Genomic DNA, 14920 nt, shown 5'->3' on the forward strand with positions numbered 1-14920 from the left:
TGGTTGAGAAGTAAGAGGAAAGCTGGTTAAGAAGAGGAAGATTATTATAATCAAGGGGGAAGCGCTAAACCCATAATATTATACAGCACCTGTTGGGGGGATGTGGAAGGTATTCAGGTTTAATTCAGGGAACTGGAGCACAGATCCAATTCCCAAGATCAAGAACCCCTCACCAGCATCAAGGAATCTTTGAGGGTGAGGAAGTAGAGGCAGGAGTGAGAGGGAAGGTCATGCGAGGTCACTGGTGAGTACACCATCACTACTCACCCCTCAGAGTAATGGGGACAGTGAGTGTTACTGTTCCACTCACAGTCTTATTGCTAAGTAATTGGGAACAGGATTGGGTATAGATAAATGAGGGATTGTACACAAGCAGTGACACAAGGAATACAGTTAACTGATAAAAGTAAATACAACTTACAATTAAGTTCAGCAGGACAGTTCACCTCAGGAAGTCCATCACACACGCTAGCCACGGGCCACAGGTACCAAGACCTCACTAGCGACAGCTATCTCCCCAGAGCTCCCAGCTAGGGCAGAGCCTCAAGTTTTCCCCAGGGACTTCAGCTCCTCACCCAGAGCTCTGTACACAGGCAAGGGCTCTCCCCAGGTCTTCTTGCCTAGAGCTCTGCACACAGGTCAGAGCTCCGCCTGAATCTCTTCTCTAGCTGTTTCCTAGAGCTTTCAGCGTGCTCTCTGCACCCCCGAAACTCCAGGTTTTGGGGTTCACCCCTATGAGACGTACACCGCGTGTTTTCACACCAAAGGTAGATTTCTCCAGTCACTAACTACTCCTTACTGTCGCCTTCAAAAACAAAAGATCTGAGACCGAGACAGCACAAGGTGTCTTCCTACATTCCTAACACTTCCCTGCCAAGGCAAGGGGTGTGACAATTTACATGGGCTGGTTAAGTCAACCTCTGACCTCACAAGCACAGTTGACCTACATCACAAAGGAAAAGGAATGCTGGTTAAGAAGGAAGAGGAAGAAAGCTGGTTAAGAAGGAAACCTCATTAAGAAAGAGGATAATGAAGGCTGGTTAAGAAGGAAAGCTGGTTAAAAAAGAAGAGAAGGAAGGTAGGAAAGCCAAAGAGAGGAGCACTGTTTACATTACCATGAGCCCAGAGACTACTGGATCACGATTAGGGCGGAAAATATTAAATAATGGGACAGTTCGAGAGCACTTCTGGGAAGAGGTACATGATAGTAAGTTTATTCAGGTATACACAAATACAACATAGGGTATCATACATAGCAGCATCTGTGTGCTGGGGGGGGGGGAGCTGTTGGTTGTTCTCATTTGGAGCTCTCCTGGAGCCTAGACATCCATTGTGTGCACGGATGTTGCCAGTTGAGGGATTGAGTGCACATTCCCTGTAACACACCCGGCAGATGCCTTGTGAACGACAGCTTTGGCTCTGTTGTGAAGATTCCTGGGAACCCGCGACTACTTTTGACATTGCTGATATCGTAGGGGTGGGAGGACGCCAGCTGTGGGGTGATGGGTGAAGGACAGCATGGATGCATGGGGGATGAGGGTGGGGGAGTAGCGAGCGGTGGAACTTGTAATTGGTGGGACACTAAACGGCAACACCCTTGGTCAGGAAGTCAGTGGTCCTAGGCTGAGATGAGGGGAGGGGATCAGGGATGGGGGGGAGGGAGTGGCCCTGTGTGTTCGCTCAAGATGCACATCACTGACTAACTTTTGCTAATTGTTATACACTTATTGTTCCATTTAGAAAAAAACCCTCACTATTTGGTACACTAATCACCATGCTCACACTATTAACCGAGGTGTTCTTCTGTTCACCATCCAATGACCGTGTCGTGGGCGACCTATTCGGCACGACACACACACACACACACACACACACACACACACACACACACACACACACACACACACACATATATATATATATATATATATATATATATATATATATATATATATATATTGGTAGTAGGTTGGTAGACAGCAACCACCCAGGGAAGTACTACCGTCCTGCCAGATGACTGTGAAACAAAAACCTGTAACTGTTTTGCATGATGGTAGGATTGCTGGTTTCTTTTTCTGTCTCATAAACACACTAGATAACAGGGATATCTTGCTACTCCTACTTACACTTTGGTCACACTTCACAGACACGCACATGCATATATATATATACATACATCTAGGTTTTTCTCCTTTTTCTAAATAGCTCTTGTTCTTTTTTATTTCTTCTATTGTCCATGGGGAAGTGGAAAAGAATCTTTCCTCCGTAAGCCATGCGTGTCGTATGAGGCGACTAAAATGCCGGGAGCAATGGGCTAGTAACCCCTTCTCCTGTATACATTTACTAAAAAAGAGAAGAAGAAAAACTTTATAAAACTGGGATGCTTAAATGTGCGTGGATGTAGTGCGGATGACAAGAAACAGATGATTGCTGATGTTATGAATGAAAAGAAGTTGGATGTCCTAGCTCCAAGCGAAACAAAGCTGAAGGGGGTAGGAGAGTTTCAGTGGGGGGAAATAAATGGGATTAAATCTGGAGTATCTGAGAGAGTTAGAGCAAAGGAAGGGGTAGCAGTAATGTTAAATGATCAGTTATGGAAGGAGAAAAGAGAATATGAATGTGTAAATTCAAGAATTATGTGGATTAAAGTAAAGGTTGGATGCGAAAAGTGGGTCATAATAAGCGTGTATGCACCTGGAGAAGAGAGGAATGCAGAGGAGAGAGAGAGATTTTGGGAGATGTTAAGTGAATGTATAGGAGCCTTTGAACCAAGTGAGAGAGTAATTGTGGTAGGGGACCTGAATGCTAAAGTAGGAGAAACTTTTAGAGAGGGTGTGGTAGGTAAGTTTGGGGTGCCAGGTGTAAATGATAATGGGAGCCCTTTGATTGAACTTTGTATAGAAAGGGGTTTAGTTATAGGTAATACATATTTTAAGAAAAAGAGGATAAATAAGTATACACGATATGATGTAGGGCGAAATGACAGTAGTTTGTTGGATTATGTATTGGTAGATAAAAGACTGTTGAGTAGACTTCAGGATGTACATGTTTATAGAGGGGCCACAGATATATCAGATCACTTTCTAGTTGCAGCTACACTGAGAGTAAAAGGTAGATGGGATACAAGGAGAATAGAAGCATCAGGGAAGAGAGAGGTGAAGGTTTATAAACTAAAAGAGGAGGCAGTTAGGGTAAGATATAAACAGCTATTGGAGGATAGATGGGCTAATGAGAGCATAGGCAATGGGGTCGAAGAGGTATGGGGTAGGTTTAAAAATGTAGTGTTAGAGTGTTCAGCAGAAGTTTGTGGTTACAGGAAAGTGGGTGCCGGAGGGAAGAGGAGCGATTGGTGGAATGATGATGTAAAGAGAGTAGTAAGGGAGAAAAAGTTAGCATATGAGAAGTTTTTACAAAGTAGAAGTGATGCAAGCAGGGAAGAGTATATGGAGAAAAAGAGAGAGGTTAAGAGAGTGGTGAAGCAATGTAAAAAGAGAGCAAATGAGAGAGTGGGTGAGATGTTATCAACAAATTTTGTTGAAAATAAGAAAAAGTTTTGGAGTGAGATTAACAAGTTAAGAAAGCCTAGAGAACAAATGGATTTGTCAGTTAAAAATAGGAGAGGAGAGTTATTAAATGGAGAGTTAGAGGTATTGGGAAGATGGAGGGAATATTTTGAGGAATTGTTAAATGTTGATGAAGAGAGGGAAGCTGTGATTTCGTGTATAGGGCAAGGAGGAATAACATCTTGTAGGAGTGAGGAAGAGCCAGTTGTGAGTGTGGGGGAAGTTCGTGAGGCAGTAGGTAAAATGAAAGGGGGTAAGGCAGCCGGGATTGATGGGATAAAGATAGAAATGTTAAAAGCAGGTGGGGATATAGTTTTGGAGTGGTTGGTGCAATTATTTAATAAATGTATGGAAGAGGGTAAGGTACCTAGTGATTGGCAGAGAGCATGCATAGTTCCTTTGTATAAAGGCAAAGGGGATAAAAGAGAGTGCAAAAATTATAGGGGGATAAGTCTGTTGAGTGTACCTGGTAAAGTGTATGGTAGAGTTAAAATTGAAAGAATTAAGAGTGAGACGGAGAATAGGATAGCAGATGAACAAGGAGGCTTTAGGAAAGGCAGGGGGTGTGTGGACCAGGTGTTTACAGTGAAACATATAAGTGAACAGTATTTAGATAAGGCTAAAGAGGTCTTTGTGGCATTTATGGATTTGGAAAAGGCGTATGACAGGGTGGATAGGGGGGCAATGTGGCAGATGTTGCAAGTGTATGGTGTAGGAGGTAGGTTACTGAAAGCAGTGAAGAGTTTTTACGAGGATAGTGAGGCTCAAGTTAGAGTATGTAGGAAAGAGGGAAACTTTTTCCCAGTAAAAGTAGGCCTTAGACAAGGATGTGTGATGTCACCGTGGTTGTTTAATATATTTATAGATGGGGTTGTAAGAGAAGTAAATGCGAGGGTCTTGGCAAGAGGCGTGGAGTTAAAAGATAAAGAATCACACACAAAGTGGGAGTTGTCACAGCTGCTCTTTGCTGATGACACTGTGCTGTTGGGAGATTCTGAAGAGAAGCTGCAGAGATTGGTGGATGAATTTGGTAGGGTGTGCAAAAGAAGAAAATTAAAGGTGAATACAGGAAAGAGTAAGGTTATGAGGATAACAAAAAGATTAGGTGATGAAAGATTGAATATCAGACTGGAGGGAGAGAGTATGGAGGAGGTGAACGTATTCAGATATTTGGGAGTGGACGTGTCAGCGGATGGGTCTATGAAAGATGAGGTGAATCATAGAATTGATGAGGGAAAAAGAGTGAGTGGTGCACTTAGGAGTCTGTGGAGACAAAGAACTTTGTCCTTAGAGGCAAAGAGGGGAATGTATGAGAGTATAGTTTTACCAACGCTCTTATATGGGTGTGAAGCGTGGGTGATGAATGTTGCAGCGAGGAGAAGGCTGGAGGCAGTGGAGATGTCATGTCTGAGGGCGTGGTGTGAATATAATGCAGAGAATTCGTTGTTTGGAAGTTAGGAGGAGGTGCGGGATTACCAAAACTGTTGTCCAGAGGGCTGAGGAAGGGTTGTTGAGGTGGTTCGGACATGTAGAGAGAATGGAGCGAAACAGAATGACTTCAAGAGTGTATCAGTCTGTAGTGGAAGGAAGGCGGGGTAGGGGTCGGCCTAGGAAGGGTTGGAGGGAGGGGGTAAAGGAGGTTTTGTGTGTGAGGGGCTTGGACTTCCAGCAGGCATGCGTGAGCGTGTTTGATAGGAGTGAATGGAGACAAATGGTTTTTAATACTTGACGTGCTGTTGGAGTGTGAGCAAAGTAACATTTATGAAGGGGTTCAGGGAAACCGGCAGGCCGGACTTGAGTCCTGGAGATGGGAAGTACAGTGCCTGCACTCTGAAGGAGGGGTGTTAATGTTGCAGTTTAAAAACTGTAGTGTAAAGCACCCTTCTGGCAAGACAGTGATGGAGTGAATGATGGTGAAAGTTTTTCTTTTTCGGGCCACCCTGCCTTGGTGGGAATCGGCCAGTGTGATAAAAAAAAAAAAAAAGAAACTCCAAAATTTCAAATGTTTTTAAAAGTTATTTCATATTTTATATACACTCTGATAATTATACTTATGTATACCTGTACTTAAATAAACTTACATACCGTGCTGGCATGCAGGTACACATTAAAATCAGTAAGAGTGTCTTATGTCTCCAGACGTCATATTAGTAATGATAATAATAATCATCGAGTCTCATTTAAATGTCGTATATTACGTTAAATACACATTTTCATTAATCCATCTATGATATTTTTTCAAAATTATATAATAAACACGATACATAACATAAAAAGATGATAAATACACCCCACAATAGAATAAATAAACATAAATATGAGATGTGGTAGCAGACGACTTGCACAAGTGACGCCATATTAGAAATGCTAATAATAATAATAATAATCACCGAGTCTCATTAAATGTTGTATATTACGTTAATATACACATCTTCATTAATCCATCCATGATATTTTTTTCAAAATTATATAATAAACACGATACATAACATAAAAAGATGATAAATACACCCTACAATAGAATAAATAAACATAAATATGAGATGTCGTAGCCAGATAACTTGTACAAGTGATGCCAAGAATAACATTTTCTCTAATCTAACATAAGAGAAAATGTGTTACTGGGGGTAACTGTAGAAAATTATTCCTTTCGTATGTATGTAAGTTTATTCAGGTATACACAAATACAGTTACATATATTATCATACATAACAACATATGTGTAGAGAACCTAGGATAACCCAAAAAAGTCAGAGTGACTTATTTCCATTGCCTTCACTCAGAGCATCATTTCTTCTCAAAATGATGTTACATGAGAATGGGAGTGTTCTTCTTTATTTATTCTACCGTATCAATGTAGAGACAACCTGTACACAATGTAACTTGTACACAAACCAGACGTGTATACTTCGTTTACAAAACTTACCTTCGCCTGGTTTGTTTACATAACTCTGCGCCTGTCCTCTCTCATGCACTCATTCTTTCTCTCTCTCATTTATTCGTTTTATCTCACTTACTTACTCCTGACCCTACATTAAGACTACAAATATTTTAAGGTAAGTAATGAGTGAACTGTATATACATTTTATCGCTCTGGGATGCTTAAATATCATAGAATTGTATGTGTGGGTGGGGTGGCCTGGTAAGGTAGCCTGGCTGACTACCATACATACCACACTTGATTTCTTACAATAAATACTACTTGTCTCACCCTAGATTAAGACTATAAATATTTTTAAGGTAAGTAATGAATGCACTATGTGTGTATTGTACTTTTTTATTGTTTTTTGATGCCTGGTTCTATTGCTAACTTAATATATGTTAGTGTAAACTTGTTATCTAGTGTTTGTATGCATTTGTAAGTGGAAAAAAAGGGTGTTCCACTTTACGGCGGTTTCCACTTTACGGCGGTAGCCTGGAACCTAACCAGCTGTATAAGTGGGGCCTTCCTGTATACAGCAGGGCCCCACTTATATGGCAGGTTAGGTTCCAGGCTACCGCCGTAAAGTGGAACACCCTTTTTTTCCACTTATAAATGCATACAAACACTAGATAACAAGTTTACACTAACATATATTAAGTTAGCAATAGAACCAGGCATCAAAAAACAATGAAAAAGTACAATACACACATAGTCCACTCATTACTTACCTTAAAATATTTATAGTCTTAATCTAGGGTGAGACAAGTAGTATTTATTGTAAGAAATCAAGTGTGGTATGTTTGGTAATCAGCCAGGCTACCTTACCAGGCCACCCCACCCACACATACTATTCTATGATATTTAAGCATCCCAGAGCGATAAAATGTATATACAGTTCACTCATTACTTACCTTAAAATATTTGTAGTCTTAATGTATGGTCAGGAGTAAGTAAATGAGATAAAACGAATAAATGAGAGAGAGAAAGAATGAGTACATGAGAGGGGACAGGCACAGAGTTATGTAAACAAACCAGGCGAACGTAAGTTTTGTAAACAAACGAAGTGTACACGTCTGGTTTGTGTACAAGTTACATTGTGTACAGGTTGTCTCTACATTGATACGGTAGAATTAATAAAGAAGAACACTCCCATTCTCATGTAACATCATTTTGAGAAGAAATGAAGCTCTGAGTGAAGGCAATGGAAATAAGTCACACTGACTTTTTTGGGTTATCCTAGGTTCTCTACACATATGTTATTATGTATGATAATATATGTAACTGTATTTGTGTATACCTGAAAAAACTTACTTACATACATACGAAAGGTATATTTTTCTACAGTTACCCGCAGTAACACATTTTCTCTTATGTTAGATTAGAGAAAATGTTATTCTTGCCGTAACTTGTGCAAGTTATCTGGCTCCCACATCTTATATTTATGTTTATTCTATTGTGGGGTGTATTTATCATCTTTTTATGTTATGTATCGTGTTTATTATATAATTTTGAAAAAAAATATCATGGATGGATTAATGAAAATGTGTATACAGTGGACCCCCGCATAACGATGGCATCACATAGCGATTATTTCGCATACCGCTTACTTTAATCGCAAAATTTTTGCCGCGCATACCGATTAAAAACCCGCTCACCGATTTTCGTCCGAGACGCGTCCAATGTGCGCCCTCAGCCAGCCTCACATGTGCCGCCCGTGCCATTGTTTACCAGCCAGCCTCCGCGCTAACATCCAAGCATACACTCGGAATATTTCGTATTATTACAGTGTTTTCGGTGCTGTTTCTGGAAAATAAGTGACCATGGGCCCCAAGAAAGCTTCTAGTGCCAACCGTACACCAATAAGGGTAAGAATACCCATTGAAATGAAGAAAGAGATCATTGATAAGTATGAAAGTGGAGTGCGTATCGCCGACCTAGTCAAGTTGTACAAGAAACCCCAATCAACCATCGCTACTATTGTGGGCACCAAAAAGACAATCAAGGAAGCTGTTCTTGCCAAAGGTTTAACTGTGTTTTCGAAACAAAGATCGCAAGTGATGGAAGATGTTGAGAGACTCTTATTGGTGTGGATAAATGAAAAACAGCTAGCAGGAGATAGCGTCTCTCAAGCGATCATATGTGAAAAGGCTAGGAAGTTGCATGACGATTTAATTAAAAAAATGCCTGCAACTAGTGATGATGTGAGTGAATTTAAGGCCAGCAAAGGTTGGTTTGAGAGATTTAAGAAGCGTAGTGGCATCCATAGTGTGATAAGGCATGGTGAGGCTGCCAGTTCGGACCACAAAGCGGCTGAAAAATATGTGCAGGAATTCAAGGAGTACATAGAAAGTGAAGGACTGAAACCTGAACAAGTGTTTAATTGTGATGAAACAGGCCTGTTCTGGAAGAAAATGCCAAGCAGGACCTACATTACTCAGGAGGAAAAGGCACTCCCAGGACATAAGCCTATGAAAGACAGGCTTACTCTTCTCATGTGTGCCAATGCTACTGGTGATTGCAAAGTGAAGCCTTTATTAGTGTATCACTCTGAAACTCCCAGAGCGTTCAGGCAAAAGAATGTCCTCAAGGATAATTTGTGTGTGCTGTGGAGGGCAAACAGTAAGGCATGGGTCACTAGGGAATTTTTCTATAACTGGTTACACCATGCATTTGCCCCCAATGTGAAAGATTACCTCCTGGAAAAGAAATTAGAACTTAAGTGCCTCCTGGTGTTAGACAATGCCCCTGGTCATCCTACAGACGTGGCAGAGCGACTTTATGGGGACATGAGCTTCATTAAGGTGAAGTTTTTGCCTCCTAATACCACTCCTCTCCTGCAGCCCATGGACCAGCAGGTTATTTCCAACTTCAAGAAACTGTACACAAAAGCTCTGTTTGAAAGGTGCTTTGTAATGACCTCAGAAACTCAACTGACTCTAAGAGAGTTTTGGAGAGATCACTTTAATATCCTCAATTGTGTAAACCTTATAGGTAAGGCTTGGGAGGAAGTGACTAAGAGGACCTTGAACTCTGCTTGGAAGAAACTGTGGCCAGAATGTGTAGACAAAAGGGATTTTGAAGGGTTTGAGGCTAACCCTGAGAATCCTGTGCCAGTTGAGGAATCCATTGTGGCATTGGGAAAGTCCTTGGGGTTGGAGGTTAGTGGGGAGGATGTGGAAGAGTTGGTGGAGGAGGACAATGAAGAACTAACCACTGATGAGCTGATAGATCAACTTCAAGAGCAAGAGGCCAGACCTGGGGAAACTGGTTCAGAGGAGGGGAGAGAGAAATTGAAGAAGTTGCCTACTACAAAGATAAAGGAAATCTGTGCAAAGTGGCTTGAAGTGCAAACCTTCATGGATGAAAATCACCCTCACACAGCTATTGCAAGCCGTGTTGGCAACCTGTACACTGACAATGTTGTGAAACACTTTAGGGAAGTGATAAAGGAACGAGAGGTACAGGCCACTATGGACAGATATCTTGTGCGAAAGAAGTCCAGTGACTCTGAAGCTGGCCCTAGTGGCATTAAAAGAAGAAGGGAAGTAACCCCAGAAAAGGACTTACTACCTCAAGTCCTAATGGAAGGGGATTCCCCTTCTAAACAGTAAGAAGATAATGCTCTCCCCTCCTCCCATCCCATCAATCATCACCAGATCTTCAATAAAAGTAAGTGTCATGTAAGTGTGCATGCCTTTTTCAGTTTGTGTGTATTAAAATTAATATTTCATGTGGTAAAAAAAAATTTTTTTTCATACTTTTGGGTGTCTTGCACGGATTAATTTTATTTCCATTATTTCTTATGGGGAAAATTCATTCACATAACGATTATTTCGCATAACAATTACCCCTCTTGCACGGATTAAAATCGTTAACCGGGGGTCCACTGTATTAACGTAATATACGACATTTAATGAGGTGAGTATTGTTATTATTATTTCTAATATGGCGTCACTTGTGCAAGTCGTCTGCTACCACATCTCACATTTATGTTTATTTATTCTACTGTGGGGTGTATTTATCTTATTTATATGTTATGCATCATGTTTATTATATAATTTTGAAAAAAATATCATAGATGGATTAATGAAAATGTGTATATTAACGTAATATACGACATTTAAATGACTCAATGATTATTATTATCATTACTAATATGAAGTCTGGAGACATAAGACACTTACCGATTTTAATGTGTACCTGCATGCCAGCACAGTATGTAAGTTTATTTAGGTACAGGTATACATAAGTATAATTATCAGAGTATATATAAAATATGAAATAACTTTTAAAAACATTTGAAATTTTGGAGTTTCCAGACAAGATGGAGAGACTTAGTGCTTACTGAGCTCACGGAGAATGTAAACAAACAAGGTGGGGCGCGGTGACCGTATTAGAAAGTCAGGTGGGGGGAGCCGTATAGTGAGTTTTGGTCATAATTTGAAATGACCGTATTAGCGGAACGCTGTAAAGTGAAACGCCGTAAAGCGGGGCCCTCCTGTATATATATATATATATATATATATATATATATATATATATATATATATATATATATATATATATAAATATAATATATATATATATATATATATATATATATATATATATATATATATATATATATATATATATATATATATATATATATATATATATATGCAATAAGATCACAGTAAACAGGTGATTTCAGAATATGCAAAACAACCACTGAAAGAATAGAGAAATTCCAAGCGCTTTCGTGACTACTCACATTATCAAGGAACTATGAAAGTAAAGCATCCAAGGAAGCTATATAAGGGGTCTGGCCAGCACTTCACTATCAGATCCCACAACGGTTAAACACGTGACGCGCGCCGACCCAACTTGGATAGGTCCTTTGCACAACTCACCCACAAACTATTCTACCCAAGAAAATTTAAAAATTATTATTTGTCCAGTGTATTATTAAATTCTTCCCAAATTCTATTAATTATAAATGGATCTAATTTATATAAACCAAAGGAAATATTCATATTATTGTCAAAACTGCTTTTTATGAAACAAGATTCAATTATATTCCTGTGGACCATGGACTTGCTTGATACTACTTTCTCAACTTTTTGAAAATTAATTGGATGGTTAAAATCTCTTACATGAATAAATAGAGCATTGGAATCTTGTCCAGTTCTAATGCTATATTTATGTTTTTTTAATCTTAGTTCGAGATTTTTACCCGTTTGACCGTAATAAACTTTATCGCAAATTTTACAAGGAATCTTATAGACACATCCATCAGCATTTTGGGGGGAATTCTTTATCAAAAGTTTTTTTACTGTATCAAGATTTTTGAATACAACTTTAATATTAAAAGTCTTAAGAAGAGAAGGCATATCAACCAAGTTTTCATGGTAAGGGAGAACCAACATATTTTTAGTTGAATAAGGCTGGTTGTCCCTTTTTGGATTGTAAAAAGTATTTCTAGCAACTTTAAAAGATTTATCAATTACATTTCTTGGGTATTTTAAATCATTACCTATTTCATAAATTTTGGATATTTCCTCATCTATGAACTCAGGACTACAAATTCGTAAAGCTCTCAAAAACATTGATGAGAAAACAGACAGTTTGACTCTATCTTGATGCGAGGAATAATAGTGGACATAGGAACAGTTATTTGTTGGTTTTCTGTAAATTTTAAATTTGAATTCATTATTACCCTTAATAATTAAAAATCTACAAATAACTGTTCCTATGTCCACTATTATTCCTCGCATCAAGATAGAGTCAATCTTGATGCGAGGAATAATAGTGGACATAGGAACAGTTATTTGTAGATTTTTAATTATTAAGGGTAATAATGAATTCAAATTTAAAATTTACAGAAAACCTACAAATAACTGTTCCTATGTCCACTATTATTCCTCGCATCAAGATAGAGTCAAACTGTCTGTTTTCTCATCAATGTTTTTGAGAGCTTTATGAATTTGTAGTCCTGAGTTCATAGATGAGGAAATATCCAAAATTTATGAAATAGGTAATGATTTAAAATACCCAAGAAATGTAATTGATAAATCTTTTAAAGTTGCTAGAAATACTTTTTACAATCCAAAAAGGGACAACCAGCCTTATTCAACTAAAAATATGTTGGTTCTCCCTTACCATGAAAACTTGGTTGATATGCCTTCTCTTCTTAAGACCTTTTAATATTAAAGTTGTATTCAAAAATCTTGATACAGTAAAAAAAACTTTTGATAAAGAATTCCCCCCAAAATGCTGATGGATGTGTCTATAAGATTCCTTGTAAAATTTGCGATAAAGTTTATTACGGTCAAACTGGTAAAAATCTCGAACTAAGATTAAAACAACATAAATATAGCATTAGAACTGGACAAGATTCCAATGCTCTATTTATTCATGTAAGAGATTTTAACCATCCAATTGATTTTCAAAAAGTTGAGAAAGTAGTATCAAGCAAGTCCATGGTTGACAGGAATATAATTGAATCTTGTTTCATAAAAAGCAGTTTTGACAATAATATGAATATTTCCTTTGGTTTATATAAATTAGATCCATTTATAATTAATAGAATTTGGGAAGAATTTAATAATACACTGGACAAACAATAATTTTTAAATTTTCTTTGGTAGAATAGTTTGTGGGGTGAGTTGTGCAAAGGACCAATCCAAGTTGGGTCGACGCGCATCAGGTGTTTAACCGTTGTGGGATCTGATAGTGAGGTGCTGGCGAGACCCCTTATATAGTTTCCTTGGATACTTTGCTTTCATAGTTCCTTGATAATGTGAGTAGTCATGAAAGCACTTGGAATTTCTCTATTCTTTCAGAGTGGTTGTTTTGCATATATATATACATATATATATATATATATACATACATATATATACATATATATATATATACATACATATATATACATATATATATATATATTTTTTTTTTCAACAAGTCGGCCGTCTCCCACCGAGGCAGGGTGACCCAAAAAAAAGAAAGAAAATCCCCAAAAAGAAAATACTTTCATCATCATTCAACACTTTCACCACACTCACACATTATCACTGCTTTTGCAGAGGTGCTCAGAATATAACAGTTTAGAAGCATATTCGTATAGAGATACACAACATATCCCTCCAAACTGCCAATATCCCAAACCCCTCCTTTAAAGTGCAGGCATTGTACTTCCCATTTCCAGGACTCAAGTCCGACTATATGAAAATAACCGGTTTCCCTGAATCCCTTCACTAGGTTGGTAGACAGCAACCACCCAGGGAGGTACTACCGTCCTGCCAAGTGAGTGTCAAACGAAAGCCTGTAATTGTTTTACATGATGGTAGGATTGCTGGTGTCTTTTGTCTGTCTCATAAATATGCAAGATTACGGGTACGTCTTGCTACTTCTACTTACACTTAGGTCACACTACACATACATGTACATGTTTATTTATACACACTCATCTGAGTTTTCTTTGATTTTATCTTAATAGTTCTTGGTCTTATTACTTTTCCTTTTATATCCATGGGGAAGTGGAATAAGAATCTTTCCTCCGTAAGTCATGCGTGTTGTAAAAGTCAACTAAAATGCCGGGAACAATGGGCTAGTAACCCCTTTTCCTGTAAAGATTACTAAAAAGAATAAGAAGAAGAAAATTGTCAAAGTGGGAAGTCTGAATGTGCGTGGATGTTGTGCAAATGATAAGAAAGAGATGATTGTGGATGTTATGAATGAGAAGAAGCTGGATGTCCTGGCTTTAAGTGAAACAAAGCTGAAGGGGGTGGGAGAGTTTCAATGGAGAGGAATAAATGGGATTATGTCAGGGGTTTCAAATAGAGTTAGAGCTAAAGAAGGAGTAGCAATAATGTTGAAGGATAAGCTATGGCAGGAAAAGAGGGACTACAAATGTATAAATTCAAGGATTATGTGGAGTAAAATAAAGATTGGATGTGAAAAGTAGGTTATAGTAAGCGTGTATGCACCTGGAGAAGAGAGAAGTGTAGAGGAGAGAGAGAGATTCTGGGAAATGTTGAGTGAATGCGTGGGGAGTTTTGAATCAAGTGTGAGAGTAATGGTGGTTGGGGATTTCAATGATAAAGTGGGTAAAAATGTTATGGAGGGAGTAGTAGGTAATTTTGGAGTGCCAGGGGTAAATGTAAATGGGGAGCCTTTAATTGAGCTATGTGTAGAAAGAAATTTGGTAATAAGTAATACATATTTTATGAAAAAGAGGATAAATAAATATACAAGGTATGATGTAGCACGTAATGAAAGTAGTTTGTTAGATTATGTATTGGTGGATAAAAGGTTGATGGGTTCTCCAGGATGTACATGTTTATAGAGGGGCAACTGATATATCGGATCATTATTTAGTTGTAGCTACAGTTAGAGTAAGAGGTAGATGGGAAAAGAGGAAGGTGGCAACAACAAGTAAGAGGGAGGTGAA

General features: G+C 38.5%; 1 protein-coding gene across 1 annotated transcript in view; it reads left to right on the forward strand.

Moving 5' to 3' along the window:
• The window catches only part of LOC128684897 (uncharacterized), a 465595-nt gene that overhangs the window by 448568 nt on the left and 2107 nt on the right, over positions 1 to 14920 (forward strand). Inside the window, exon 8 of the transcript XR_011393941.1 lies at positions 14799 to 14920. This exon is cut by the window's right edge and continues 2107 nt beyond it. The gene's annotated coding sequence lies outside the window, so the exon portion shown is untranslated. The remainder of the gene's footprint in view (positions 1 to 14798) is intronic.

This window comes from Cherax quadricarinatus, chromosome 5 (genome assembly GCF_038502225.1).
Source record: "Cherax quadricarinatus isolate ZL_2023a chromosome 5, ASM3850222v1, whole genome shotgun sequence".
NCBI classification, from domain to species: domain Eukaryota; kingdom Metazoa; phylum Arthropoda; class Malacostraca; order Decapoda; family Parastacidae; genus Cherax; species Cherax quadricarinatus.